Source organism: Lycium barbarum, chromosome 7 (genome assembly GCF_019175385.1).
Source record: "Lycium barbarum isolate Lr01 chromosome 7, ASM1917538v2, whole genome shotgun sequence".
Taxonomy (NCBI): Eukaryota; Viridiplantae; Streptophyta; class Magnoliopsida; order Solanales; family Solanaceae; genus Lycium; species Lycium barbarum.
Window position 1 is genome coordinate 66,349,113 of NC_083343.1, and position 9,419 is coordinate 66,358,531.

General features: G+C 39.3%; 1 non-coding gene across 1 annotated transcript; it reads right to left on the reverse strand.

The window, feature by feature from the left end:
* Positions 1-7,706: 7,706 nt before the first annotated feature.
* LOC132604791 (small nucleolar RNA R71) lies at positions 7,707-7,811 on the reverse strand. The gene has a single exon (XR_009568890.1). It is a non-coding gene; the product is annotated as a small nucleolar RNA R71 (small nucleolar RNA).
* Between the last annotated feature and the right edge of the window lie 1,608 nt (positions 7,812-9,419).

The following is a 9,419-nucleotide window of genomic DNA, read 5'->3' on the forward strand; positions in this document are numbered from 1 at the left end:
AAATTATTTGCATTAAAACCCAATTACGCTACGGAAAGAAGTTAAGGTGCCGTTTGCTTTTCTTCATTTTGTGCATTTAGTTCTCCATTAATTCTAAGTATTTACTTTCCCATTAAACTTCAAATATTTAATTACCCATTAAACTATTTTGCCTTCAAATATGTTTCTTGACATTGTGAGTTTTTATGGTCCTTTCCAACTTTAATTTTCTATCTTCTTCTTCGCCTGCTTTCTCGGTGATGATAGCTACGTAGAAGTGCTTGACAATCACAAGCTTACATATCAAATGGGTTGTTCTTGCTGTCTAGATAAAGAAGTATTAATTTGTTGCTGAAAAAGTTTGTGGTTTGAATGTTAAGGAAGTGGATGTGATATTCATTCTCAAAAAATTGGAAGTGGATGTGATATTAGCGGCTTTTCAAATCTAATAGGGTGTATTTATTAATGCTACTATGTGCATGCATCATCCCCTCGTATGACTAACATGAGAGAATTTCTTTCTGATCAACAATAATTTGGTGAACTCAAAACGGTATGTAAGAATCCTATTGCGGATAGTCTGTAATTTTATTGAAATTTACGGAGATTAGTAAGACTATTCTTCTGATCTCATCGCTAAGATTGAATTTTGTCGATCAAGACATGTTCAAGCCTCCCAAAAAACTCTCTTTTGAAGATGATGACAACCGACCACAAGAAAAGAAATGTCAGCTAAAAACTTGGTTAGAATTTTCCACATTTCGATTTAGCTTCTTTCTGTTAGTACTATTTCATTAGGTCAAGAACTTAGAAGTAAGGGAGAGTTTTTAGATCTTATGTATGGTGGGTTGAAGGTGAAATTTTAGGTTACTCGAAAAAGTAAAGCTTTTTATAGAATATGTCATCTTTAAAAATGAAAAGTATATCTTAAAGAATTTAGTGCATGCGATTTATTTACTTTTTCTTATGATACATAAATTATGACAGCTGGCGATACCAAGAACATATGTCAAGGAACCTAAAATTAGTTATAAAGCAGCATAATTAAATTTCTTTTCTTATTATGTCTAAGAAGACCCTTGGATGATAATAAAAAAGTTTATTTTCATTTATGTAAATTTCTATCTTCTCAATATAAGAAAAAAATAGTTTAAATGATTTTATTTGTATTATAATTAGTAGTTATACAATGAGATTTACGAATTTTTAAATTTTTGGTAATGCTCATTTGGAATCTTTTTTGAATAACCCAAATGTATAAATTTGTGTATACATTAATGATGTGCCGCTTAATTTCGGCACCTTTGATGATTTTTGACGGCAAGTTTTCTTATTTTCCAAGCAAGTTTGGGTTGTTTAATGTGTTTTGTTCATGTTGTAGGTATTTAGAGTGTTTATGGTGAATGTCGGGAAAAGTCGTGAAAAGAGCTTAAAAAGATGTGCAAAATATAGAAGTGATTGAAGCTGGAATTTACGGAGCAAAAAGACGGACCGTATATTATTTACGTCCCGTCAATTCACCCGTAGATTAGTAACAGAAGCTGCTATGATTGAGAAAGAATTCACGGCAGAAAAGTACGGACCGTAGATTATTTACGGTCCTAAATCCCACCATAGATCAGCAACAGCAAGTCCCAAACTGAAGGAAGAATTTATGGTCCGTCAAAGTGGAGCGTAGATCTGGACATCAGGAATTGATTTTACGGACATGAGTGAAGATTTTACGGACCGTATAATAGTTACGGTCAGTGTGTTGATCTGACGGGGGCAATTTTGTTACATTGTTTTCCACGACTTGGACCATTATAAATACCTAATGTAGGGTTTTTGTAAGCCATTCTTGGTCAGATATTATCACTATTCTTCTTAGCATTGAATACTTCATTGGTTTTGGAGCTATTTGGAGAACAAGACAATTAATTTCATCTTATTTTAATCAATAGTAAGCATTATGAATTCTTTTATATTATGTTCTTCGTTCTTCAATATGAGTAGCTAAATTTCATACTAAGGTTGTGAACCCAATGATAGGTGTTATGTGATTGGGAATTGAGATTGATATATGCATAATGAATTATTAGGGTTTACTTATTCTTCATTCTTCATTGTTTGTTGATGATTGCAAATATTAACTTACGCCATAAACCTTACTTTATTTGGGAAAATAAGTTAGGCTGTGGTGAGAAGAAGTAACAAGGAGAACAAGTAACAAGAACTCGGGGCATTAACTCTCGTTTCATAAATTCACTTAGGAATAAGAGAATTTACTTGGCATAAATTAACCGTTCTTCATATCGGCTCTTTTATATTTGGGAAAATCATAAAGAGAAATAGTCCTTAACTATTGGGAAATATTAGGGATTCAATTAAGTGCATTTGTAGAACGATCCATTAGAAGTATATCAAGATCAATACCCATAACATACACTTCATCTAAAGGGGGACACAACCTTGGTTTCTTTAATTCATTCTATTAGTAAAAAAAAGCAAAATAGATAGTAGACAAACAATCTTTTACAAACTTAACAGAATACGAAACTAGACCGTGAGAAAGTACTCAACTACATTAGTAACCTTTTCACACCCTATTCCCTGTGGGATTCGACCCCAACCTAGTTGGGTTACTATATTTGACAAAATCCGTGTTACGCCATTTATTAGGTGTAATATTTGCGTATCAAAATTTAGCGCCGTTGCCGGGGAATACGGTTTTGAAATTACTAAACAGTTTGTGTTTTAATGCAAGTCTTTTTCTATTCCATCACACCTTGTTTGCTGTTTTCTGTCAACCAGGTGATCATGAATAACAAGGGAGGACGTGGAGCAGGTGGTTGTAGGGGTGTGCAAGCAGCAGACCCACCACTGGAAGTGAAAGTTGAGAATGTCTTTGCGGATATGTTAGACGAGGTGGAATATGCATCTTGTTGTAGGTTGTGCGTCCACCAAACAGTATATAGGGGACCTGGTTGTGTACCAGTTCCCTTAAGAAATGCAGTAAGTAAAGAAGGCACGACTTTACTGTGGAAAACTCCTTGCTCAAAGGATTAAAAACCACAACCTACCCCTCTAGGATTTCAACTTCACTAATCGAGCAACTCAGGTTACAACTCTATCGTAAGATAGGAATTAACTCCCATAATCCCTCACCCTTACAATAACGATTATGCAACCCTCACCCTTGACTACCCCTAGCCAAGCTCACTAATACACCTAGACTTACCCCAGCCTAGTGCACTACTCAAAGGCACCCTTTGAGAATTCACCACAGTGACTAACTCTAGCCACACACTAATACAACTAAGCTAACTCTAATCTAGTGTACCACTCAAGAGCTTGTAGAAACAACCTTGAGATTTTTAGACACCTACAAACAACTTCCTTTTTGGGAAGGGCAGGTTTACAGTTTAAGCACAAATGAACAAAGACTTACAACAATATAAAGAACTTAGACAAAATCTAAGTCTGGATCAGGTTCTTCAGTTTTGAAAGTAATTTTGTTCTTGAGAGATCTTGAGAACTTGTGTCGGTAGCTTTGCACGATTTAGATTCAGTTCTCAAGTCTACCAAATATGTTGCCATCATGTTGTACATATAGTGGGAGCATGTGGGGTGAAAAGTGACCACTCTTCAATTTTGACCTAAAGCATGGGCCAACTCACAGCTGTATTTGTGTGCAGCAAGTGGCTCGGCTTTACAGCTGTCTCTGGCAACAGTGCAAGGTGCACAGAGAGAAGATTACAGACCATGTCTCTTATCTGGTTCTAAAACAGTTTGACAATCATAAAAAATGAATGCACTTGGAACTTATTAATTTCCCCTTTTTTGATGATGACAAACTCGCAGACTATGTTCCCTCTGAGAACCAGCTTCCCACTTGTTCCCCCTACGAAGCAGACCATCAATTGTCAAGGCACTTGCAACATGTTAGCAACATAACACTGGTTTTAACTGGAAGACAAACATTTCCATAGTATCATCACATATCCAGTTCTTCCCTTTAGCTCAGCACAACTCTTCGACATGTCTTCCCCCATACAATTCATTGTCTTCCCTTTACATGTCTTCCCCCATACAATTCACTGTCTTCCCTTTACATGTCTTCCCCCTTACAGTTAGTTCTCTGCCTCCCTTACAGTTCTCTGCCTCATAATATCACTCACAATATCTTCCCCCTTTTGGCATTATCAAAAAGATGTAAGCACAGTCAGCAAGAAGTTCAGATATATTAACTCATAATTTGTCACAACCCATGCCGGTGAGTCGTGACGAGTGCCTGATCCCTAATGACCAAACACCCCTATACTTGTACCTGGATAACAAGGGCCCATAAAGCATTCACTCTTAACTATGCTGACTCATGAAAGGGAACTCTGTACAAACTGTACATATGTATATATATACATACTAAAAGAACAGTGCAAGCCAAGTAGGCCGCTACATATGTTGTACTCAAAAGAATAGGAGCCGACAAGGCTACATCATCTATCAAATACATACAACAGTCTACAGACCTCTAATGGAATAGAAAACTGTAGAAAGGATGGGATAGGGCCCCATCATACCCATATGCATATACATCTCTAAAAGAATGGCATACCAAAAAAGACCGCAGCTTCGGATCAAATGGAGCGCACCAACTACTACTGAGTGAAGACCCTACTGAGCGGGACCACCTGTCTGTCTACCTGTACCTGTGGGCATGAACGCAGTCCCCCGAGCAATAAGGGAGTCAGTACGGACAATGTACTGAGTATGTAAGGCATAAGAACATCAAGTACATAGGATTCATGAGAAACATCTTAAATAGGAAAGCTTAATCTCCATATCTGAATGCATCTGTAACTAAACTGTCACGACCCAAACCGAAGGGCCGCGACTGACACTCAAGAATCTACTCGGCTGAGTGCCCTACTATCTCTACGCTCATAAGTCACAATCTTGTGTGAACTTTCAAATTATGAAGTGACGCTTTCGTCAAGTAAAACATGAAAAACCTTTTAATAAAACTCGTTCACCAAGTCAGGGACTTCTCCCTTATCGTTAATTCAGAGAAGAATTTGGTCATAATAAAATATTTAAAACAATACATATGAACACGTCGACCTACATGGCCGCTTTACACAACTGTTGACATCTCGACACACTATCCACATGACACTATCTGCAAAAGCCTCTATAAGGACCAAGTTACCATAACATAAGTGGCAACAGGGACCTAACATACCCTTAATGCTTCTGACTCGGCAACACTCCAAATAGAAATGGAGTTAGCCAATCCAGCTGATAGCCCGGGAACATCCTATGGCAAGTGTTCTTTACTCAACAGTCTGCACCTGTGTGGCATGAAACACAGCACCTCCAGGCAAAGAGACGTCAGTACGAATAATGTACCGAGTATGTAAGGTAGAACTGAAACAATATATCTCGATTCGAATGATAAAAAGAGTAACAGACTCAATCAGTACCTATCACCAACACTGCGAATCATGTACGTGCATATGAACTTTTAATGCATCATGAGTGTATATATATATATATATATATATATATATATATATATATATATATATATATATATATATATATATATATATATATATATATATATATATATATATGTATATATATTTATATATATATATATAATGCATGCCTTCGTCCTGCTTGCAGCAGCTTCGGGCATAACAACATAATGGCCCCTTCGGGCATCATAATCATCGTATACCAGCTGATCAGGTGGTTTGCATATGTAACGCCTTAGATATTTTCCCCTTTCCCATGAAATGATATCCTGCATTTATGTAAATATGCAAATGCATGAAAATATTTGTAAAACATTAAAAGACTCCCTTCGGAGCAACCTTTAGTTCAAAACGGGAACTTCTTCCCTTTTCTTAAAAATGGGAACTTTTTCCCCTTTTCTTAAAAATGGGAACTTCTTCCCCTTTTTATTTGTCTCCTTCGAGACTCAAAAATCAAATGTGAAATGCATATGAATAAAGAGACTTTATGAATATCCCCTTCGGGTTCTAGACATCATTATGGAAGCGTGCAACTTACGGATGCCCCTTCGGGACTTAAAAAGTCAAGGAACTCAGGATATCTTAAATCTAGGAGTGAATTCATTATGGATATCATTACTCTTCACACTTGTCATAGATCATGCCAAAAAGAAGAAAATGATAGCCTTAACATACCTGGATAATCTCCTTCTCAATCCACAATAATGCTTAACGTAACCCTCTTGCGTCTATAACAAGTGAAATGATACCGTCATCAACAAATAGTGTCGCAACTATCATATATTGCTAATATTATAACCTTCGAAAAATCGGGCAGCACCTCCCCTATTTATACTACATCCCAAAGACTACTAAGGGTCATCAAACAGCTCAACAACAACAACAATCTGGGAGGTTTGGTGAATGACTGTCCTTCTTCCATATTTGGTGAGGCTGCCATTTTACAGATTATTTCTAGGTGTTACCTTTTAGAAAGCACCTGCTCTGATACCACTTGTTGTAGGCTGTGCGTCCACCAAAAAGCATATGAGGGACCTGGTTGTGTACCAGTTCCCTTATGCAATGCAGTAAGTAAAGAAGACATGAATTTACCGTGGAAAACTCCTTACTCAAGGGATTAAAAACCATGACCTACACCTGTAGGATTTCAACTTCACTAACTGAGCGACTCAGGTAACAACTCTATTGTAAGCTAGGAATTAAATTCCATAATTCCTCACCTTTACAATAATGCTTATGCAACCCTCACCCTTGACTACCCCTAGCCAAGCTCACTAATACACCTAGACTTACCCCAGCCTAGTGTACCACTCAAAGGCACTCTTTGAGAATTCACCACAGTGACTAACTCTAGCCACACACTAATACAACTAAGCTAACTCTAGCCTAGTGTACAACTCAAGTTGTGGAAGCAACCTTGAGATTTTTAGACACCTACAAACAACTTCCATTTTGGGAAGGGTAGGTTTACAGTTTAAGCACAAATGAACAAAGACTAACAACAACATACAAAACTTAGACTAAATCTGTGTCTAGATCAGGTTCTTTAGTTTTGAAAGTAACTTTGTTCATGAGACATCTTGAGAACTTGTGTCGGCAGCTTTGCACTATTTAGATTCAGTTTTCAAGTCTACCAAATATGTTTCCACCATGTTGTATATATAGTGGGAGCATGTGGGGTGAAAAGAGACCACTCTTCAATTTTGACCTAAAGCATGGGCCAACTCACAACTGTACTTATGTGCAGCAAGTGGCTCAGCTTTACAGCTGTCTCTGCCGACAGTGCAAGGTGTATAGAGAGCAGATTACGGACCAGGTCTCTTATTTGGTTCTGAAACGGTTTGACAATCATCAAAACACGAATGCACTTGGAACTTATCACATCTGCTATTGTTCCACCTAGGGTTAACGCCGCAACTTGCAAGATTGATTCTACTATCTACCAACTGGTCAAACTTGAGAGATATTTTCAGAACTCTGCCTGTGATGACCCTCATCAACACTTGAAGAATTTTGTGGGTGTGTGTTCGAACCACATCCAGAATGCTGTTTCTCTTGATGCGATTCGGCTAAGAGTTTTCAAATATTCTTTAGCAGGCGAAGCAAGAGTTTGGTTTGAGAAGTTGCCCCACAATACTATTCATACGTGGGGAAGGTTGGTTGCTATTTTTCTCATGAAGTGGTTTCTGCCAAGCAAGAAAGCTGAAATCCATAATAAGTCTATGATTTCCAACAGCTTCCGGGGGAACAACTATATGAAGCTTGGGAGAGATTCAAGGAGTATTAGTAGAAGTCTCCAAATTATGGTTTTCCAGAGCATATATTGATGGAGAAGTTCTATAGAGGGTTGGATCCGTTGACACAAGAAGTGGCAAAAAATGCAGCTGGGTGTTTCATGGATAAGACCTACTGTCACGACCCGGGTACCCGTCACGGCCCCTAGCCGGGTCCTGACAAAAGTGGTATCAGAGCAGTTCAGTCCTAGGAAATGTCTACGAGCCGTGTCTAGTAGAGTCTTGTTTATGGTGTGTTGCGCGCCACACTAATAAACAGGAGACTACAGGGCATTTAGGAAAAATGACCATCTTTCATCTTAAGAGATCGTGCGATAGAGCTGTGTTATAAGATTTTCTCCTCCCTAATAGTGTGTTATGATTTCAGAAATGCCGCCAAAGGAAAAAGCTACAGCCGCCTAGAAGGGCAAGACTACGATGAAAAGACGGGTGGAAAGAGAGCCTCCGATGAATGTAGAAGAGGGAGAATCACATAATGAGGCCCCATCTAATACTTCCTCCACCCCGCCCAATGTAGAAGAACAAGGAGGAGCTTCAGTTCCAGTTCCTCCACCGGTTGCTTCGGGTCAACAAGTGACCGAGGCCATTCATCTATTGACACAGTTGGTTGCCGCCCAGGCACAGCGGCAAAATGTGGGTTCAAGTGATCGGGCAGCTAGTACTAGAGCCCGTGATTTTATGAGTTTGAATCCTCCGAAGTTTTTCGGGTCAAAGCCGGATGAAGATCCGCAATGTTTTATTGATGAGATGGTGAGAACGTTAAGAATTATTCATGCCTCCGAAACTGAATTTGTGGAGTTGGCATCTTATAGACTCTGAGATGTGGCGGTATTGTGGTACAATAACTGGCTAGCATCAAGAAAAGAAAATGCGCCTCCTCCCGTGTGGTAAGAATTTGTAGATGCTTTCATCTGCAACTATTTTCAACTTGAGGTCCGCCTAGCTAGAGCGGATAGGTTCTTGAATCTAAAGCAAGGAAACATGAGTGCCTAGGAATATAGCCTTCAATTTAATTCGTTGGCTAGATATGCCCCGACTATGGTGGCCGACATGGGAGATAGAGTGCATCGCTTTGTGAGCGGCTTGGGGCCGCATTTGTTCAAGGATTATGTAACGGCTTCGTTACAAGATGGGATGGATATTTTCCGAATACAAGCCCATGCCTAGAACTTAGAGGGACGACAGCAACCACAAAGAGGTGATCGTGATAGTGATAGAAGGCAAAGCAAGAGGGCCAGATCTATGGGGGCAGGAAGTGATTGTAGAGGGGGATCAAGGCAGACATATTCTAGACACTCAGGCCAGTCGGTGACTAGTGCACCTCTACAGTTTACAGGTTAGAGATTTGATCACTCCTTTCGTTCAGGACAGGGTCAGAGTTTGAGGGCCTCAGATTCTCAGTTCAGGGAAGATTATAGTCAGAGGAGACCCCCAGTACCGCGGTGCAGCCAGTGCGGTAGACTACATTCCGAAAAGTGTCGCCAAGGTTCAGATACTTGCTATGCCTGTGGCCAGGTTGGGCATATGATGCGAGATTGCCCATCGGTGAGTGGTAGAGTTGGGGGTTCAGCCTACAGGATCAGTGGCTGGTTCATCTTCAGTGCGCCCGGTAGGGCAGACTCCC